General features: G+C 51.3%; 1 protein-coding gene across 2 annotated transcripts in view; it reads left to right on the top strand.

The window, feature by feature from the left end:
* The first annotated feature begins 623 nt into the window (after positions 1 to 623).
* The window catches only part of LOC136838960 (isoaspartyl peptidase/L-asparaginase), a 191,354-nt gene continuing 170,409 nt past the window's right edge, over positions 624 to 21,568 (top strand). The window contains exon 1 of one of the 2 annotated variants that reach the window (XM_067104660.1): positions 624 to 974. The gene's annotated coding sequence lies outside the window, so the exon portion shown is untranslated. The remainder of the gene's footprint in view (positions 975 to 21,568) is intronic. The other variant, XM_067104655.1, reaches the window with a different exon arrangement.

The following is a 21,568-nucleotide window of genomic DNA, read 5'->3' as shown; positions in this document are numbered from 1 at the left end:
TATATTTACCATTTCAGCGACGAGAACACATCTCTACTTAATTGGGTTTGTTATTCATTTTGGGTTTGATATTCTTTACATGGGAGCACTGGGTTTGTTATTCTTTACTTGGTGATTATTGGGTTCGCTGGTCTTGACATGGGAAAGTTAGGTTCGCTATTCTTGACGTGATCCGCGGGTACTAATATTTTCCTTAACCAGGAACTTTGTAAGGTATATGCCATAATCACCCGAGCAGGACTATAATATTCTACGAATACGACCCTGTGCGATTTTGGTTCATTGTATTTCGTGCATTATTGATTTTCTGATATAAAGCAGGCTACTATTTAGTACAGTACAAATGTGGACGGTTTATCTTTTGGGCCTGTGAACTGTCCCACTTGCTTTATAGTACTGTGTTTACATAAAGCGTATCGAATAGTTCCTTATTTTTATTCAACTTCGTGTGCTTCGGGGAAAAAAAACCCCATTTACTGGTCATTTATGACAGGATCCTCTTGTCGCATGATATTAGTATACTTATTAAACATAATTCTAATAGGGAAGATATGCTCGAAAGAACACGAGATAAAGTAGATTGTACAGAAAAAGTGAATTTGAAGTACTTAAGAAAAGGATGGTGTATTGAGGCTCACTCACTGCGCAAGGCGATACGTCAAAGTTACGCAAGAAGAAGAAAACGTAAACAAACCCACACCGAACTCTGAATCAGTGTCCGGCTGCTGACCACATAGCAACTCCTAAATATATTTTATAATGGCGCATCACGAAGTGACCTTGAGTTCAACTGCGTTATCTGTGTCCTTAGGCGTCACGCTGCTCATTGGTTTCATATGTGGGTACCAATTCAAGAGCTGGAGGATCGAGTGGTTGAAGGGAAGAAGGGAGCGTTTGCAAAGAAAGATTGAACAAACTCAAGCCGAGATTGATAAACTTCAAAAGGGATTTTAGTCCCTGCAAAAGTTGTAAAGGTAGGTTACAATAGATAAATCAGTAGATGCAAATGCTCCTCTCATGTCTGTGGTAGGCTGTAATGCAATATGAATAGGCTAACGTGGTTTAAGGTTCATGGCAGGCATGGGTCCTTGCGCCCGGTCGCCTCACCACTGGTAGGCCGTTTTGCGTTAGAATTTGGGAGTACTGTACTTTGAAATCAGAAATAAATATATTAGAATTGGTAATTCTATATATTAGCTCCGCGCCTGTTTTTACCTTTTCATCTGGTTTTTTCTACACTTTTAGGGGTTCTGATACTGGCCGTGCATCTGTTTGCTGCCTGCCAAATGGAATGTCCCTTCGTCGTGTTTAGTACTGGCCTGGGGGGTGGGGTTGGGTACCCATATGTTAACAAATTGCACTTGCCAGACGGGATATGAACCGTTCGAAACAGACGTACCCATGCTCTGTCTTGTGAAGATCGAGTATGGAAACCCCTTGTTGGATGGACTTCAGGGGTTAATTACAGGTTAACTACACTCGAGCGCCAAAAATTAAAGGTAAATTGTTCCGACACAATATACAAACTCTCGGTCCTTTACATTAGGAATTACTTTCAGGCGTAGGCTGGAAACGCCGGTAAACTCTGAGCAAGGTGGTTAGGCAGTAACTACCTCCAGGTAGGCGGGGATACCCGCTGCCCGATGTAAACATTCCAGTTTGCTTTCGGCCGTCATGCGTTGTTGACGTGTTTTGTTCTCTTTCTCCGCTGACTGTCGTTAGCTCTTATTATCCCGGTGAGGATCTTTCTGTATTTTTTGTTTATATGTACGTGTGTTAGATATTTATTAATACAAACCCACGATTTCAGTGATAACCTTGCATAACTTCGTCGCGTTCCTGCCTGTGTCTTGGTTTGACGGCCAAGGGCATAACTGGAAGTAAGCGTAACCAAGTGGTAATGCTTCTCTCTAGCAGCCCTTTTACGTAAGTCACTGAAGGCGCCCCAGTACTTTCGGAGATATAGTTTGGGGACCAATATCTTCACTCCCCTTACATTCATCGACGCAGAGTTAGATTTCCCTTCTTGGGCTTCACCCTCCGTGTATAAGGCATGCTAATTTCTTCCTTCTTATGCACAGGTATCACTCACATATGCGCTTAGAATTGCGGGCCGAGTGGGAGGTTACGGGCGCCGTCGATAAGTTCCTCTTCCACGTTGCCCTGGTAGCCTCCCCTCCATCCTTTTTTCTTCCCGTAGGTTCTTCCTTCTCCCCTTTAGTAGATCTCTCCTTCGCCTCGCCGTTCGCTCGTCGGGCGAAGCGAAGTGGGGGCAAGCGATCAGGCGACCTCGTCTAAGTACCTCCTCCCCACGTAGGTTCCGTTCCCACTGTAGCGAGGAGCCTCCCTCTGCTAATCATCTTTTGCTTTTCTTTCAGGTTGACAGTAGGCATCGTGAAGACACAGCAGTAGTTGGCTGGATATATCAAGAATATCTTGCATGAAGCAGTCCCGACATTCATTCAGTGTTGCTTCAGGATCGACCACAATACCTGATTAGATGACATATTTCCACGCCGATCGCTCCTGGCTCTGTTCCTGCCGATGTAGATCGATCCACTGTCATTACTGGTTTTCATATATGCTGCTGTCGCAATGCTTCCTGCGATCTGGTCCATCTGCTCCTGCTGTTCCCTATGTATGGCCCGCTTCTTCTCATAGTGATCGTGCCGGGCCGCTTCCGTTGTGTTCTGCCAGCTGCCCCTGGTTACGATGTCTTTGCTAATCCTGTAGAAGATGTTGGCGTGAAAGGGGAAGGAAGTCGCCTTGTGGAAGTGACGTTCCGTTGGTCGAAAACGTTGCATAGCTCCTGCTCTCCTAACCTGTGTCGTAGCTCCTGCATGGCTGTCCTGATCATTCCTGCCGCTTGGCGGTGCGTGCCCAGGGCCGCCTTCTGTGCGTTCCTACCAGCTGCCCCAGAGGGTTGCGATGTCCGGCCATCCTGTAGAAGATGTCGGTGTGAAGATGTAGGAAGTGGTCCTGTTGAGGTGGTGTTCTGGCTGTTGCAGTAGCTCCTGCCTTCCGAATTGCTGCCTTAGCTCCTGCATCGGCTGTCCTGATCATACTTCTCCTGGTGGTGGTGTCCTGGCTTTCGTCCGTTGTGTTCCTGCCGGACTACCCTGGAGGTTCCGATGCCAGTATCCACCATCCTGTGAAAATGTCGGAGTGGAGGTGAAGGAAGCCATCCTGTGAAGTAGCTGCCGTCTTCTTTCTTATCTTCAATTTCGCGTGTTCTACTGCGTCTTCCCTTCCTCTCCGAGGTCCAAGAGGTCCCGAGAATCGGACAGACCTCCATCGGGCCGAAGCTGAAAGGAATGCTGCTCTTACCCTTGATGCCCTTTGGACGTCCGGGGACTGCCTCCCTCGAGGAGGCAGTGGGTCTCGTTGGCTCTTCCCGACCTTGGGTTAGGGAAACCGACAGCATAGCCGTGGGTTTGTGTTTGAAAGCCGCTGTGTGCGCAGACCTCAGTTTCGCGTTCCGTTCCCGTAGTCTTGGTTCCGGCCTCTAAGATGGGGCTGGCTTCAGGCGTTTGCGTTACAGTCGATCGAGTGCTCGAGATTCTATGGAATATCAGCATCCCAATCTGGTCTGGAGAGATTTTCCTGGGCCCCAGTCGGGAGCAGTGTGTGAGAAAGGGCCGAGGCACCCAGGTGTCTTGCCTACTCTTCCTGCCAGCACATAAACGCTCCCAGTGTTTGCCAGTGCTTTCGGTCGGGGTTCCCAGCCTGGTGTCTCGATCCTCGGTTCAAACATCAGAAGAAGCAAGGAAGAGATTCACTTTGGGAGTCCTACAGGACTTCACAAGGGACTGACTCTCTTCCGGAGACAGTTTTTCTCTACGCTGGCTCTTCCCCTGCCAGGAAGGAACCATTCGCATTTCGTGGGATCTTATGCTCGGGGCCACGAGACACGGCCTCTCAAGGCCACGCCTCGAATTTAGCCAGTCTTGGAAGTCTGCATCTAAGACTGGTTCTGTGCTTGACTCTTTCGATCTGTTAGGAAACAAAGCAGCCGCTCCCGATTTTGAAGTCTCGTGGTAGCTCAATTCTATGAATCACGAGTGCTCTCATACGAGAGGCACAGGATGAGAGTGCCGAGAACCCAGGTGTCTGGTTGCCAGGACACCCAGGTGTCGGGTGCCATGACATGGGTGTCTCGTGCACCTTCCGCCAGCTGCCCGGTTGCTCGGCAGGCTTCGTTCTTGTGTCTTGAACTTTAGGGTTCGAGCATGCAAGATAGCAGACACAGAATTCCCCTTTGAACCTTCTTCTCTAGGGTCCTCGGCCTTGGCCTCGGCCTTGAAGGAGTTTAGAGTTCGGGAAACTTGCAATTGTTCACAGCAGACGAGTCCGGCCTGCCCAGTTACGATTGTGTTCGCGCAATTGGCTCGGCTTTGCCCCCGGTCGCACTTACGAGACTGGCTCCGCTCGGGACTCGGCTTGCCAGACTGGCTCGGCTCGACTCTGCTTGCCAGACTGGCCCGGCTCGGCTCGCCCCGCCTGCCTCCCAGTCCGCCGCATACCGACCAGTTGGATCGCGTTCGCGTGATTGGCTGCCTGCCTCGGCTCAGCCCTACTCTGTTTTCGATCCGGGTTCTCGCTATGTTCGAGTGGAACTTTCTCTCTTCCCAGGAAAGCGCCACGGCATAAGTGCTCTTCTTTCCCCGATTAAGATAATCTCCTTTTTGGTTGATTATCGCTCCGCGGTCCGCCTCCTGCTTATCATACTGGCTGGGACAGGTAGGGATACTCTTTTCTCCTCACCTGTTCTCTTCTCTCGGTTGTTCCGAGAGGCGAAGAGACGGACAGAGAGAGCTCCGGCCTTAAATTTTCTTTCGGAGTTCGGCTGCCTGGCGTGCTGGGGGTATCGTCCCCCGATTCTCTCGTATAACCAGGTAGCCAAGGAGGGTTTCATGGGATCTGTCAAGATCTCCCTCCAAGGGAGAGTACAGGAGTTTCACGCGATCGGAAACAGCGAGGGTCTTCCTCTTCAAATTCACGACGCCCGCAGTGTTTTCGAGAACTTCGCTCCGACAAATCGGTCGAGATCCCCGAGGACAGGACGCGGCTCCCCAATGAATAACCATCACTTGCAACCCCTTGCGGTTCCGAGGGCCGAGTGTCGGGGACCGCCGCGGTCTGTCTTCCGAGAGCGTTCACGACCTGATGAATTCTTTTCTTGAAGGAGTTAATTCAGGTCGAGACACCAGCTTCCACCCTGCCTCTCGACAGAATATGAATTCTTCTTGCTCAGAGCGTCTTGCCGACTGCAGTTTTTTGGGCAATTCTGGTGCTAAGAGGGAAGGATTTTGTCCCAGTCGGATCTCTGGTTTCGTAAGTCCCAAGTTGGCTCGCCCCTTGAGAACAGAACCTTTACTTGGTTCTGCCTTTCTCTTTCAGAGATTTTGCCAGATACCGGTAATCAAGGTTCCCACCAGGGCACTGACTTGTCCTTTGGACAATGGCCAAGAGGCTTGGGTCTTAGTCATCTCAGCTCGACCTTGAGTTCAAGCCAGCCCCCTCAACAACTCCCTTAGCTAAGAAGTCCCAGGCTTCAGAGAAGATTGCAACTGCTGATGCCTGGACGAAATGATACTTATTGAGTCTCTGGAACTGTGGTGACATTGCCGAGACCTGAGAATGGATTCCTTCAGGAGAAGTATCTATTTCCCCTTAGGTTTCGCAATTCTTTCCATCAACTTTCATCCCCACACCTCCCGTGTTCCCGATTCGGGAAATGCCAGCCAGCTGAGCTAATTGCCTCGGTACCCTGTCATCTTGCAGAAGCTTCCCCATGGTGGGAAAATGGAAGTCTGCTTCCTTTTCCCCGTTCTTTCCTCTTGATGTATGAGGAAAGAGTTAGGCTAATGCTTGATTGAAGGAACCCTCAGAATATGCTTGCACATTCCCTCTCATCTTGTGTCTGCTTGCAGTTCACAGATTGGGAATAGGCACACTGGTAAGACCTTGTCTTGAATTTGTGTGACCGAGGCGATTAGTACCATCTCGTCACCGTCCCCTGGGCTTAGGCAGCGTTTTGTGTCCAAGAACTCAGGATGGGTTTTGCGGCACTCACTGGTTTCGTTGAACAACAAAACCACAGTAGTGGCATTTGTGGAGCAAACAGGAGGCAATCATTTTTTCCTCCTGTTTCATCTCGACATTTGAAGGTACTCGAGTGTTGTTCGGTTGCACACCGGACAGCTCAATAACCAGATGCATTCCTGGTGGGGATGTATTGGTGGCAAGCCCTGGCCTTGGATTTGAGTGATCGGGACGGAACATGCTGCTCACTCTTTCTTCACGAAGATTCATGCAAATACTGGCCTGAGAAATCCTACCATCCTTCTGTTGCCTCCTGCACACAAGTCGGTAGTGTTTCTGCCTTCATACCAGACCGAGGGCTGCTCTGTTGAGGCATACTGTCTTTTGGTGAAAACTGATATCGCGTTTTTTCCTTCAGTATTTATCCGTTTAGCTTAGGTTCACAAACATTGCTCACCCGAAGTTACAGACAAATACTCTCTGAAGACTTTGGCCTTCATCCGACCTGATTGCCGAGGCATCGGGAAGAATTCCGCTAACCCAACCTCCTGTGCAGCTACACAAGAAGCGGTTCTTGAGGCAGTATCCCTGTGTGTTCATGACTGGGGGCATCCAGCTTTCCTGCAAGCACAGGGCTTTTCTCGCCAAGCGGCAACAGATATAGCTGGATATCCCTGAAGTCCTCTGCAACACTGTCCCAGAGACTGGATCCGTCTTCGCTGGTGGTGTCGTTGTCGGAACTTTCTCCAGTCAGAGTCGCTCATCCAGTCTGGACTTCCTCGTCTTCTTCACCGAGGGCTGCTTCTCTCCCTTTCATTTGTGAAGAACGTAGGCCCTTGTGACCTAGTCTTCTGTCTGAAGTAGCCTTCATCTCCTCAGTCGAGAGTTAGGTACGGACGAAGCTTCTTCAGTCATGCTCTCCAGGGAACTGTTTCTGGGTGGCATGTGACCTCTCGTTTAGGTTCCTGTCCGTGCTCTGCATGCAAGCCCTACGAGTCGTCGGATAGAGATATGCCTCTTAGGTCCATCTCTCATCTTACCCTGGCCTTGGCATAGAAGATGAAAGAACAGGGATGGGGATCATACCTCGACTCCTTCTCGGATGTCGTAGGGTGGACACGAATCCATTGGCATCGATTGTCGGGTTGGGTCCTTCTTGTTCCCCTCCCCATGGACTTTGTATCGATGATCCAGATCATTCGTTACTTTTGTCCTATTGGGAGCTGTGGTACTTTCCGAAAGGTTCGACATTCCTAACCTAGATGTAAATCCCAACATTTTTGGTAGTACTGTCTCCCAAGGAAGAAGTGTCTGAGACACATCTTCCTCCTGACTTCGTGAAGCAATCAAGAGGTAATTTGGCAGCTGGCGACGCCGATACCTGGTACCTTTCACCGAGAGCTCACAAGTCGGATGGCTCGGTCCATCCCTGGCATTCGGAAGTTTCTGTCGGTCTGGAAAGCAAGACGTGGGTCGCCAGACCACACTCTTGTCTTCTTTCTTGGTCTTACCACAGCCCTTGGAACCCTTTTTCCTTGGCTCTGTGGTGGCTGCTCAACAAGTTGTGTGTCTTACCCGGCTCCTTCAAGAGGTGAGTGGCATCACACCTAAGGCGTTGGTTCTGGAAGTGAGAAGGATTCAGAGTGACTGACCTCTCTTCCTCCCCTCCTCCTTCCCCGTCCTCCAACTTCTCCTCCTTAGGGATGAGAATGGGACTGGGCAATAGCTGCTGGAACTGGCACTGATGGGTAAGGCGACACATCGAGCACCAGTTCTATTTTTCTTATAGAATCATAGGAGCAATTCCGCTCCTTCCTCTAGCAAGGAGGAAGGAGGACTGGCAATAAGGGAACCCTATCTCGGCTTTTCCCTTCTGCCTCCCACTCTAGATCCTCTTCCAGCCTATTTCGTAGTTAAGTTTCTCACTCATGCCGAAAAGGTCCAGTATCTGACTTTTGATCTTGCAGTTCCTCCACATCCGATCAATATGTCAGAGGGCACGGTACTCCTCCTGCTCTTTGCAGGGAGGAGTAACCCAGGTGTGTAGAACTCAGTCAGTTCAGGAGACTCATCCTAACTATGGAAGCCCGAGGTCCTTACACTTTATGCCCACCTCATGCCACCCCCTCAATCTGAACCTGGACCGAAAGGCAAACTGGAATGTTTGATCGGGCAGGCGAGTATCCTCGCTACCTGGAGGTAGTTACTGCCTAACCACCTTGCTCAAGAGTTTAACAGCCGTTTCAGCCTACACACTGAAAGTAATTCTAATGTAAAGGACCTCGGGTTTGTATAGTTAGGAAAAATACAATTTACTTTAAAAATTGTTATTTCATAATTAGCAACATAAAAACTGTAGAAAAAATTAAGTTAGAAGGCAGTCGCCACCACGGAGCTACTATATAGTTCTACCTTAGAATCAACCAATCAGTCCGACTCACACATTAGTTGGGTAATTAATGGTATTGACCAGTTTAATCATCAGATACAAAAATGTATCTCTGTGGAAGTAAGCTAACTGGAGTTACTCCAAATTTGACAGGTAGCCTGTAAAGGTGATGACCAGTCAACCATTCAGAGTCTTAGAGGGCATTTAAATCCTTAAAACAAATAGCCTATTTGTTCCGACACAATATACAAACCATCGGTCCTTTACACTACTTATGGCGAAGCTGGACACGGCCGTTAAACTCTTGAACAAGGTGGTTAGGCATTAATTACCGTCAGGTAAGCGGGGAATACCTGCCTGCCCGGATGTAAACATTCCAGTTGTTCCGACACGATATACAAACTGTCGGTCCTTTACATTAGGAATTATTTTTCAGCGGAGCTGGAAATGGATGTTGAACTTTCGAACAAGGTGGTTAGGCAGTTAACTACCGTCCGGGAAGTGGGAGTAATGCCTGCCCAGATGTAAACATTCCAATTTACTTTCAGCCGTTGTGCGCTGCAGATGTGTTTTCTCGCTCTCTGCCCTGACTGCCTTTGAGTTGTTTTTCCTGGTGGGATCTTTCTTGTTTTTTCTTGCTGTTAGCAACATGAATGTTGACAAACCCCGTAAGCCCTCCTTCCCCCAGCATGTATGTCCTGGGGTGGGAGGGAAGAAGTGTAATACTTTTCGTTCTAGCATAGATATGGACCCACACGCCCGTTGCCCCACCTGCAGAGGACGTGTGCTCTCGCGCTTCTCCTTGTACTGAGTGTTGTTCCTGGTCTGCCAAGCAGTGGGCGAAGTTTGAGGGGAGGAGACAGTACCGAAGGAAGCCCGCCAAGGCATCGTCTGAGGGTTATATGCCCCCAGTGAATCCCTTGGCTGACCCGTCGGGATCGTTCCTACCTTTCGGCAAGCTACCCCTTCTTGCTGCTCTCCCTCGGGTGAGGACTCCCCCTCCTCTTCCTTATTTGTTTTGTCGGGTGTGGAAGGCTGCAGGGGAGCGGACGATCAGGACATCCTCTCTGGGGCCTCTCCTCATTCCTGGGGGTGAATTCTTTTTGACCAGACCTTTTCTTCAGGTTTGGCGGTGGAAGTGTCTCTCGGTGGCCAGGTATCTGACCACACTTCTACCTGGCTGCACCTGGGTCTTCCTGGCATTCCATCACTGGATGGCCTGGTATCTCATCTGTCTGCCGCTCCAATGATGACCCACGCAGCCACCACATCCACCACGTCTACCGTCACCATGAAATCATTTGGCAAGCTGCCTGTGATGGTGGCCTCGCACCTGGCCGCCCAGGTGTCTGCCGCTCCTGCCATGCTCCATGCCATGCTGCTGCCTCCTGGCCTCCTGGCCCCTCAAGAATGGTCATGTCATCGGTGCCATACATCTCCGTGCCTGCTCCTACTGTTGCCGACCCACGCTCGTTCCCGACTCCGGTTCCGGCTCATGGTTACCCTGACTCGGCCTGGCCTGGCTCCCGCTCATGCTCCACCTGTGCCCTCGACCCATGCACCGTCTTTTAGCTTTCCTGGCTCCCACGCTGTTCCACCTTCCCCAGTAGCTACTGGTCCGAGCACCAACGTCTCCGCTACCCGGGTTGCCCCTGCTTCCCTGGCTCCCCTGGCTGCACCTGTGTCTTCTGCTGCTCCCTCCTTGATGGGGGACCTGACCGCAATCCTGAAGAAGATGACGGAGAAGAAGTTGAAGAAGAGGTCTAGGAAGGTGTTGTCGTCTTTGTTGTCCTCGTCATCTGCTACCTTTTTTTCTTCTGAGGCACGCCAACTGAAGAAGAAGAACCCCCCCCCCGCCAAGAAGTCTCGGCCTGAGACTTCTAAGGGACTGCCTCCTTCCAGAGGGAAGGCAGTGGGATCTCTCGTTGGCTCTTTCCCCAGTCCATGGGAAGGCCAGTGTTTCTGTGTTGGGCACTCATTCGCGAGCTGCACCGAGTACCTGGGTCTCTAAGGAGACCTGGGGACCCCAGTCTGGTACTGAAGAAACCTCTCTCCGTACCGACTCAGGCACAGGATGGGAGAAAGAGTCTGGGCAAGCAGGTGCTCTGACTCTTCTTGCGGGCACTTCCTCGAGTGCCAAGCAAGTTTTCCAGGAAAGTGCGCCGGTCCTTTGGGTCTGGACACCTGGCGAAACAGAGAAGAGGTCCCTTGCTCAGTCTTCCTGAGAGATTTTGGCCTTGAAGAAGACTGGGGCACGTCTAGAGGACAGCGCAAGTTCTCGCCAGCCAGCTGCGCGCTCGACTCCTCCCAGTCCCTGACCCTGTTCGCAGGGCCAGTCTGGCTTGGGGAGCCGAGTGCACAGCTTGACTCGCATGAGCCGCTCCGCTCTCCTCAGGAAAATGCTTCGCCAAGGCGAAAGCATTCTCCTCGACCTGAGTTGCCGTCATCACTGCTCCTGCTGGTTCTGCCAGCAAGATCAGTGGGGGAGCCCGTTCCTCCTCGCCTGTCCCCTCAACCTCCTGGGCTCCTCCCAGGGGGTGTGAGTTGAACAGGGAAGAACTCGGCGAGTCATCTCCCCAGAGTTCTACCTCCAGGTGTACATGCCTGATTTGGTCTCTCGACCGCCCAGGTCGCATGCTGCATGGTGCAGGAGGATGCTTGAGGGGGTCTGCTGAGGCTCTCCTCCTGCAGGGGGCAGATCGGAGGACCGCACCTTGGAAGGGACTTGGGACCCTTCCCAGACATGCAGACACCCCGAGAGATGCAGAGGACTTTTCCTGGTAACTGCACTGATTTTTCAGCACAACGATTTCGGAGAAGGGACCACGGCCTCATCTGTGGACCTTCCTTCACGTCTCAAATCCTTTTGGGGACCAAAAAAGGAACCAAAGGTTTTGTGGGGCTGCCATGGTCCACTCTTGCCGAGGGGGTCCTCGATCAAGTGAATGGTCTTGTCTGGGCAAGACAGTTCCCTGCGATCGAACCGCTCGGACAAGCTGCTTCCCCCTCCTCTGCCTCATCAGAAGCGCTTCTATATGCCCTTGGAGAGGGCATTGCCGCCTAAGCAGGTTGACCCGGACCTCATTTGTCTAGGTCTGGGTCTTTCGTCGCAGCAACTTACTGTAGAGAGTATTTCTCTCTTGCAGCAAGAGGCAGCAACCCTGGAAGCCACCGCCATACCAGTTTTCCAGGCAGTCTCCTGGTTGGATCTGTGGCCATTCACAGTATCCAAAGTGGCTGCTTCCTCAGGCGCTATCGTACCTGGGGAAGACTCTGCTTTTGGGAGACTGTGCCAGTCTGGAGGTAGAGCCATCTCTTACCTCGCCCACCAGACAGCAAACTTGTGGTCCAACCTAGTCCTGAAGTCTTTCTCGCTTCTCCAGGTCTGGGGGGCCTAAGTCGGCAATGACCCTGCGGAACAGACCGTTGCTGGGGTCTACCTCTCTTTTTCCCTAGAGAGTTGGTGGAGGCTGCGGTGGACAAGTGTCGGGCGGATGACATCAGCCGCCTTATTCACCAGGCAGTGGCCAAGACCTCCGGGTCTTCGCGTTCCACTGCTGCCAGGCCCTCGGGTCAGGCTAGCTCTTCCTCAGCCCCTAAGAAGTCCCCAGTCTTGAAGGGATCCGTGAAATACCCAGCCTTCTTCCTCTGAAAGGGTGGGTCTTCGCCCCTGTCTTCGCCTGCCTTCCAATCTGATTAGGAGGCAAGGGGAAGAAGAAGAAGGGGAAATCTAGGTGGCATCCCCGACTGCTGCCAAAGGTGGGGTGCTGGTCGTGCCATTGGGCAACATGGCAGCGATATGGAGCCAAGACCTGGATAGTGGATGTCCTTCGGGAGGGATATCTACTACCCTTCGAGTCTCGGCCACCCCTCATCAACTCTCCAATCCGTCTCTGCATCTATGTCCAAGGATCACTGAAGGATACCGCACTAAAGCAAGAAGTGCAGGGCATGCTGAGCATTGGTGTTGTGGAAGTCGTGTTGGATCGGTCCCCAGGTTTTTACAGCTGTGTTTTTCTTGTAGAGAAAGCCAGAGGGGGTTGGAGACCGGTCATAGACCTCTCTCCCCCCTGAACCGATTCGTTCGCCAGACTTGGTTCATGATGGAGACGGCACGATCCGTACTAGCCTACATCAGGGTGAACGACTTCATGCTTATGGTGGCCTTGAAGGATGCGTATTTCCAAATACCCATTCATCCTTCCTCTCGCAAGTACCTCCTCTTTATCCTCGGGGAGATAGTCTTCCAATTCAGGGCACTCTGTTTCGGGCTCTCGACCACTCCCCAGGTGTTCGTGAGGGTGTTCTCTCTCGAGTCAGCTTGGCCCCATTCGCATGAGATATGTCTACTGAGGTATCTCGATGACTGGCTGGTCCTGGTGAGCTCCCGTCGCAGTTGCTACAGGACAGGGATCAGCTCCTTGGGCTTTGCCACAAGCTTGGGATGGTGGTAAACCTCGAGAAGTCAGATCTCAACCCCCAAGCAGAGGATAAAGTACCTGGGCATGCTGATAGACACGGTAGCAGCGAAAGTGTTTCCCTTGGACTCTCGTATCAGCAAGTTCTGGAAGGCAGCACAACTGTTCCTGTCTCGACAGGAACAGCCAGCTCGGCAATGGCAAGTCGTCATCGGTCACCTGTCATCGCTGGAGAAGCTGGTCTCTCATGGGTGTCTTCACCTGCAGTCTCTACAATGGAGACTAAAGGAGTATTGGTCCCAGTCCTGAGACCCCCAGTCCTTTCTTATCCATCTTTTCTAGGAGTGAGAGAGGACCTTGCTGGTGGATGCATTGACAGGAACCTCTTGATAGAGTATCCCCACATCCCCCTCAAGACATGCTGCTGTTCTCTGATGCATTGACCGAGGGATGGGGCACACACCTGAAGGAGTTGCTGACTTCAGGAGTGTGGCACTGAGACGACAAGCACCTTCACATCAACATCCTGAAACTCAAGGCCGCCTTCCTGGCTCTCTAAGAATTCCCGGGTCGAGTGATGGGACACTCCATTGTACTGATGAGCAACTATACCATGATAGTGGCATATGTCAACAAGTCGGGGGGTCTTGTATCCCCTCCCGCTCCATCAGTTGACGATACAGGGGCACGAGTGGGCTGTGGCTCACTCGGTAGAGCTGTCAGCCAGGTACATTCCAGGCAAGAGGAATGTCTTGGCAGACAAGCTCACCTGCTGAAATCAGGTGATCGGAACAGAATGGTCCCTTCACCCGGAAGTTGCGGAAAGGCTGTTCGACCTGTGGGGGCGTCCGGTCATCAATCTGTTCACCACCCGGCACAACAGAAAACTCAAGGTCTTCTGTTCAGTCGTGCCAGACCCATGGGCCGCTGCGAAGCACGCGTTCCAGCACCCGTGGGACAACCTCGATATCTGGGCCATTCCTCCATTCTGTCTGATTCGCAGAGTGATCAACCAGGCGATAATCACTCCGAATCTCATAATGATTCTGGTGGCACCCAAATGGCCGCAGGCTGTTTGGTATCCCAATCTGCTAGCCCTCCTTTCCGAGGCGCTGAGAGAGATTCCCCCGCCCCGGCTCAACCTGCTGTGTCAACCCCGCGTAGAGCGGTATCACCTGGCAGTGCAGTCCCTGTCTCTTCATGGCTGGAGGTTATCCACCATCTCCTGCGAGCGAGAGGCTTTTCGCGTCACGCAGCAATGGAGGTGGACTTGTGCACCGTATAAGCCTTTACGAGAGTTGTCAGTCAGGGATGTGACCCTCAAGACTGTCTTTTTGTTGGTTCTGGCATCGGCGAAGAGAATTGGCGAATTTCACAGACTTTCCTCTGATTTTAAACACACGAGGGGATGGGGATCAGCTACGCTCAATTTCGTCCCAGATTTCGTGGCAAAGACTCAGAATCCTTTGGCCCCTGACGCTTGGTTCGAGTCTTTCACGATCCCCTCCCTAGAGAACTTTGTTGGTAATGAACCAGATGAGAAGTTCCTCATTGGGTGGGTTGCTACCGCTCTCAGCTAGCACTCTGCTGGCCCTGCGTTCGATTCTCTGACTGGCCAATGAAGAATTAGAGGAATTTATTTCTGGTGATAGAAATTCATTTCTCGCTATAATGTGTTGGATTCCACAATAAGCCTGTAGGTCCCATTGCTAGGTAACCAATTGGTTCTTAGCCGCAAAAATAAATCTAATCCCCTTCGGGCCAGTCTCAGGAGAGCTGTTAATCAGCTCAGTGGTCTGGTTAAACAGAGGTATACTTAATGCTTTTTTTTGAACAGATGAGATGCTACTGTGTCCTGTAGAGTGCTGCTGCGCTATCTGAAGAGGACTCGCTGTCTCCGGCCTGAGTGTCGACAACTCTTCATTATTACCAGCTCAACCAAGAAAGAAGTGTCCGAGAACACAATCTCTTTCTGGCTTCGTGAGACAATGAGAGCGGATTCTGCTGCTGGAGAAGACGACACTGGTACGCTTTGTCCGAGAGCTCATGAAGTCCTCAGCATTGGTCCTTCCCTCACGTTCTGGAAGAACCTATCAGTTCCACAGGTTTTGAAGGCAGGCGTGTGGTCCCAACAGACCACCTTTACTTCCTTCTACTTTTGGGATGTTGCACACAAATCCTTGGACACTTTCTCCTTTGGTCCTGTGGTGGCTGCTCAACAAGTTGTGTAGCTTACCTGGCTCCTATGACAGGACAGGTTGCGTCTCGCCTAAGATGTACGGTTGTGATTGGGAGAATGAATGTGGAGTGACTGGCCTGTCTTCCTTCTCCTTATCTCGGCTCTCTTCTCATGGGCAGGGAGCGGACGTGCTGTTATGTGCTGGATCTGGCGGTCAGTGCAGGTAAGCACTCAACTAGAGCTTCCATTCTATTTCAGTTCAGGATTATAGAAGCAACCCCACTCCTTTCCCTTGCAAGGTGGGGAAGGAGACCATGACAATAAGACAAACCCAATGTTTGTGATTGCTTTAATGTCACCTACTTCAAGTTCTTCCTAGCCTACTTTGCACGAACTGACGCTTCCTCTTTCATGCAGAGGGATCCAGAAGTCTGACAATTGATCATGCTTTTCTTACATCCTGATCATTTTGTCAGCAGCAGTTTTCCATTGCTCGCTCTATTGACCAGGAAGGGAAGACAAGGTGTGGTGAACTCCAGTCAGTTCATAGAGACTCACTCAGATTCCTCCCCCCAACCAGTGAGCCTTCCTAATGTAAAGGGCCAATGGTTTGTATTTGTTCCAACACGATATACAAACTGTTGGTCCTTTACATTAGGAATTACTTTCAGCGTAGGCTGGAAACGGCCGTTAAACTCTTCAGCAAGGTGGTTAGGCAGTAATTACCGCCAGGCAGGCAGGAATACCCGCCTGCTCGGATGTAAACATTCCAGTTTGCTTTCGGCCATCATGCATTGCAGACATGGTTTCGGATCTCTCTGCCTGACTGTTGTTAAGCTCTTATTGTCCCGGTGGGATCTTAATGTATTTTTGTGTATGTATTACGTGTGTTTCATATTTATTAATAAAAACCCATGATTTGTGATAACCTTGCATAAGCCGTCGTTCCCTTGTGCTGTGTTTTGGGTTTGACGGCCGAGGGCGTATTTAGAAAAGTGTAACCAAGTGGTAATGCTTCTCTTCCAGTAGCCCTTTATTTAGATACTGAAGGCGTTCCCCTGTATGTTCGGAGATATTAGATTGGGATGTAATATCTTCGCTCCCCTACATTGACCGGGACGTAGGAGTTCTCTTCCCTTCTTGGTGCTCCCACCCTTCGTGTACAAGGGCATGACTTCTTCCTTCCTACTTGTGCTGAGCATTGTTTTCATTGCCTGTGCTTAGAGGGTTGTCGGGCGGGTGGGAGGTTGCTGGTGTCGTCTGTAAGTTCCGCTTCCACAGCACCTTTGGTGGCCTCCCCTCCATCCTTCTCTCTCCCCTTAGCTTCTTCCTTATCTCTCCTTCGATAGAGATCTCTCTCTTTCGCCCTCTTCGCTCACTTGTTGGGCGAAGACTGTTTGGGGGGGGGGACCTCTTCTAGGGGCGTCCTCTCGCTGTGTAGGGCAGTTCCTCCCAGAGCGAGAGGAGTCTCCCTCTCTAATCACCTTTGCTTTTTCTTTCAGGTTGACAGTGAGCATCGCAGGCACAGCAGTAGTTGGCTGGATATCTCAGTTGGGATATCTTTGCCTAAAGGAGTCCTGACATTCATACGTGTTGCTTTGGGATCGACCACAGTACCTAGTTGGAATGGCATAGTTCCACGTCGGGATTGTTCGGACTCTGTTCCCGCTGATGTGGACCGATTGCTGTCATTGCTGGCCTTCATGTATTCCATGGCACTGACTGCCTCTGGCGTATCTGTGGTCCATCAGCTCCTGCTGTTTCCTGTGTTATGCTCCTGTTGACTCGACAACAGTCTCTGGGCAGCTCTTCCTGGTCTCCTGCCGCAACTGTCCTGATCATTCCTGTCACTGCTGGTGACATTCGTGTGACATTCCTGGCTGTTGCTGTAGCTCCAGCCTTCTGAACTGCTTCTGTAGCTCCAGCATTGGCTGTCCTGATCGTGCCTGCTGCTTCTCTTCATGGTCATATCCTCGGCCGCTTCCGTTGTGACCCTGCCTAGCTGGCTTGGAGGTTATGATGTTTCGTATCCACCGTCCTGTAGAAGATGTCGGAGTTGGGGTGAAGGAAGTTGCCCTGTGGAAGTAGCTGCCATCTTCTTTAACTTATCTTCGATTTCATCTTCTGCTGTCTCTTCCCTTCCTCTCCCGAGGTTCAAGGGGGTCCCAGGAACCAGATAGACCTCTGTCGGCCGAAGGAAAGGCAGGCTGCTTCTTTCCTTTTGATGCCCTTGGACGTCTAGGGACTGCCTCCTTCCGAGGAGATAATGGGTCTCTCATTGGCTCTTCCGAACCTTCAGGTTAGGGAACCGATTCGCATACCCCTGGGTTTTGCGTTTCGGGAGCCGTGGGCGCATAGACCTCGGTTTGTGCTAGAGGTTCTGTTCTAAGACAAGGGGATGCTTCGGATGCTTGTTTGCGAGCCACTCTGAGTGCTCGAGATTCTGTGGAATATCAAGTATCCCAATCTGGTCTGGAGAGTACTCTCTCCGACCCAGTTTGGGAGCAGTACGAGAGAAAGGGCCGAGGCACCCAGGTGTCTCAGCTCTTCCTGCCAGCACTACAAGCGCTCCCCGAGTGCTTACCAGTGCTCAGTTGGGTTCCCAGCCTGGTGTCTCAATCCTTTCGGTTGGAACACCAGAAGAAGCAGGGAAGAGATTCCCTTCGGGAGTCCTGTGGGACCTCTAAGGGACTGATTCCCATCTGGGAGACAAGTTTCTCTCATTGGCTCTTCCTGCCCTCAGGTGGGAACTGATTTGCATTCTCCTGTGGGGTCTGGCTTTTCGGGGGCCGAGAGAGGGCGGCCTCGTTGCCAGTCTTAGAAGTCTGCGTCTAAGACTGGTTTTGTGCCTGGCTCTTTTCGATTTCTTAGGAAATTGAAAGCAGCCTCTCCCGATTTTTCGGAGTCTTTTAGGTTGCTCAAATTCTATGAATCACGAGCGCTCTCCTGGCAAGAGGCACAGGACGAGAGAAAGTGCTGAGACACCAGGTGTCTCAATACTGCCTGCCAGCGGCTTTGGTCGCTTGGCTGGGTTTCACCCTTGTGTCTTGAACCTTAGGGTTTGAGCTAGCTGGATAGCAGACACAGAATTCCCTTTTAAACCTTCTCCTCGAGGGGCCTCCGCCTCAAAGGAGTTTCAAGTTCAAGAAATTAGTGCTAGTTCACGGCAGACAAGTTCCACCCTGTCCAATTCCGGTCTCCTTCACGTGATTGGCTTGGCTCTGCTCGGCTCACTCATCTTGCTCGCCCTGCCTAGCCCCTGGTCGTGTTCGTGAGACTGGCTTGGCTTTGCTTGGCTCAGTTCGGCTTGCCTCCCAGTCCACTGCTTACCACCCATTTGCATGATCGGCTCGGTTCACTGCAGCTTGTCTCAACCCTGCTCGGTTTATCCGAATTGGGTTCTCGGCACTGTTTCGAGAGAACGTTTTGCTCTTCCCAGAAAAATGCTTTGCCATGGCACAAGCGCTTTTCTTCCCCCATGTGGCAATAATCTTCTTCGGTTGATTATAACATGTTATAGTATATGCAAATATAACTTCTTGAATTTACACTTTCATTATCTAATATAGTTATTCATACTGATATTGGAAACCCTACAACTTTTTATTAGCCAATGATGTGTCAAAGGCAACGAGCTTAAACTAGTTTTTTCACCTCGTTTATGTGTTTGGTTCTTTGACATACGTTCTCTCAGGGAGAATTTTATTCTCTCGGGGAGAATTTTATTCTTCCGTCTTTCAAAGGAAAATATTGCTGAAATTTTCTTTGACATTTGTAATGTTTTTAGTCTTTTCAGATGTTATTGAGCTCCAGTGCCTGGGAGTAAGGGTTCTCTCGCTGGCAATACTTGCAGCATTGCCCCGTGTGTTGCCGTCTATGGGCATGAAACTCGTCTGTGGGCAAGAAACAGCTGTTGCTCGGGTTTTCTGGAACTTGTGGTTCGCTTGAGAGAGAGAGAGAGAGAGAGAGAGAGAGAGAGAGAGAGATAGAGATCTCCCAGTGTGTGTGTGCACTCTCCTCGTTCACATTCCTTTGCGGAGATGGTGTAGACGTCCCAGGACAGCAGTGGTTTTGCAGTATTAGTCGAAGAAGAGAATCAATTCATCATTATTGTCTTTGCTTTCTTGCTCTTGGGGCTCTACGTCATCTATGGACTTGGGAATTGTGTTGCGGGTCTTTCCGAGACCCTGCAACACGGGAGCTTCAGGTACGTGGGTTTAAACAGATATGACAAATTGAATGGGAAACCCGTGTCACCTATAATAGTTCCGGGAAATTTTCGCTGACTAGTATCTACCTCCTCCCATGTTTCTTTGGACACTCGGGTAGAAGCAGCAACTGACGCTCGTCCTGTACATGTCTTGGTAGCTCGAACCGAGTACACTACTCTGATTTCTTCTGAGATGCGAAACTCAGAAGCTGCTCGGCTTGGGCTGGGGGCTTGCCTTTCTGCTCGAGTTTCATCAGACTCTCGGGTAGAAGGAGCAACTGAGTCATCCTGTATGTGACTCGGTGGCTCTTTCCGAGTTCTCGAGTTTCTTCGGAATCTGAGACTCGGAAGCTACTCGGCTCTGGCTGGGTGTTCGGCTTGGACCGGGTGCTCAGGGTTCTTCAGAACTCTGAGACTCGGAAGCTCTCGGCTCTGGGGCACTCTTGCTGTGCTTCCTGCCCCAGCTGTCCTGGTTGCTCCCTTTGCAGCTCCTGGTGTTCCTGCCGCCCAGGCCGCTCCTTCTGTTCCTGTCGGCTGGGCTGCTCCTGCTGTGTCTCCTGTCCCAGCTGTCCTGGTTGCTTCTGTTGCTGTTGCTGCCCAGGCAACTTTTGCTGTGCCTCCTGCCCCAGCTCTGGTTGCTCCTGTTGCTGGTGTTTCTGTCACCCAGGCTGGACTGCTGCTCCTGCTGCCCCAGCGGCCCCACTGCTCCTTTGGTTCCTGCTGCTCCCTCCTGGAAGGGAGTCCTGACTGCCATCCTGAAGATGATGTTGAAGAAGAAATCAAGGCCTTCGTTTTCGGCTTCTTCGTCTGCTGCCTCCTCCCCTTCTTCTTCTGAGGCTGGCTGGCTGAGGAAGAAGAAGGCTGCTTCTCCCCTCTTAAGAAGACCCGCCATGGGACTTCTAAGGACTGCCTCCCCCTAAGGGAAGGCAGTGGGATCTCTCGTTGACTCTTCCTGGCCTTTGGACTTGGGAACCAATTCGCATACCCCACCTGGGTCTAGTGTTACGGGAGCTTCGGGCATGCGGGCTCCAGCCTGTGCTCCTGATACCAGCTCTAAGAAGTCCGCTTCTAAGACTGGTACTGTGCCTGTCTCTTGCCGAGTTTCTTTGGATTCTCGGAAGGAGACCACTCCCGTTGATTGTCCTGCACGAGATTCGGGAGCATTGGGTGCTCAACCGAGCCAAGTCACGCCAAGTGCTCGAGATTCTACGGAGTCTCGGGCACCCTGAACTGGTAATGGCGAGCTGAAGACACCAACCGCCTTGTCCACCAGGGTCTGGGTCTTTGTGTGCTGCTGCAGCCTGACAGTCAGGTCAGGCTAACACTTCCTTGGCCCCTAAGAAGACCTAGGGTTCGAAGGACGCTTGTGCGAACACCCAACCGCCTTCTTCCTCTGTCAGGAAGGGTGTACATTTGAGGCCCTTTCAACCCTCTTTCCAGCCCGGGAAATGGGCCAAGGGGGAGAAGAAAAAGGGAGGTGCTGCCATTGGTGGGGTGGTGCCTGTCGAGCTATTGGGCACCATGGCAGCGACATGGAGCAGAGACCTGGGTAGTAGATGCCCTTCTGGAGGGATATATAACTTCCCTTCGAGTCTCGACCACCTCTTACCAACAACCCGGTCCGTCTCCTAAATTATGTTCCCGGTTTGCTGAAGGATCACTCACTGAAGCAAGAAGTGCAAGCCATGCTGAAGAAGGGCCCTAGTGGAAGTCGTGTTGGATCAGTCCCCAGGCTTTTACAGCCGTACCTTTATCGTAGAGAAAGCTTCGGGGCTGTTGGAGACTGATCATAGACCTCTCTCCCTTGAACTGATTTGCTCGCCATGCTTACGATGGACTTGAAGGATGCATATTTCCAAATACACATCCATCCGTCCTCCCGCAAGTACCTTCGCTTTATCCTTGGGGAGACGGTTCCAACTCAGGGCACTCTGTCTCAGTCTCTTGACCGCTCCCCAGGTTGCTGAAACTTCGTTCTCTCCAGTGGAGAATGAAGGAGTATTGGTCCCAGTGTCGAGACCCTCAGTCCATTCTCTCATTCCTCTCTCTCTGAGGAAGTGGAAGAGGACCTAGACTGGTGGATGGACGACAGGAACCTTTGAATAGGAGTATTTCTGTATACACCCCCTCCGGGCATGCTTCTGTTCTTGGATGCATCGACCGAGAGATGGGGCGCACACCTGGAGGAGTTGCTGACTTCAGGAGTGTGGAACCAAGACAACAAGCACCTTCACATCAATATCCTGGAACTCAAGGCGGCCTTTCTGGCCCTCCAAGAGTTTCAGGATTGAATGATGGGACACTCCGTGGTGTTGATGAGCAACAAC

Source organism: Macrobrachium rosenbergii, chromosome 1 (assembly GCF_040412425.1).
Source record: "Macrobrachium rosenbergii isolate ZJJX-2024 chromosome 1, ASM4041242v1, whole genome shotgun sequence".
Taxonomy (NCBI): domain Eukaryota; kingdom Metazoa; phylum Arthropoda; class Malacostraca; order Decapoda; family Palaemonidae; genus Macrobrachium; species Macrobrachium rosenbergii.
This window is presented reverse-complemented; position numbering and strand designations above follow the sequence as displayed.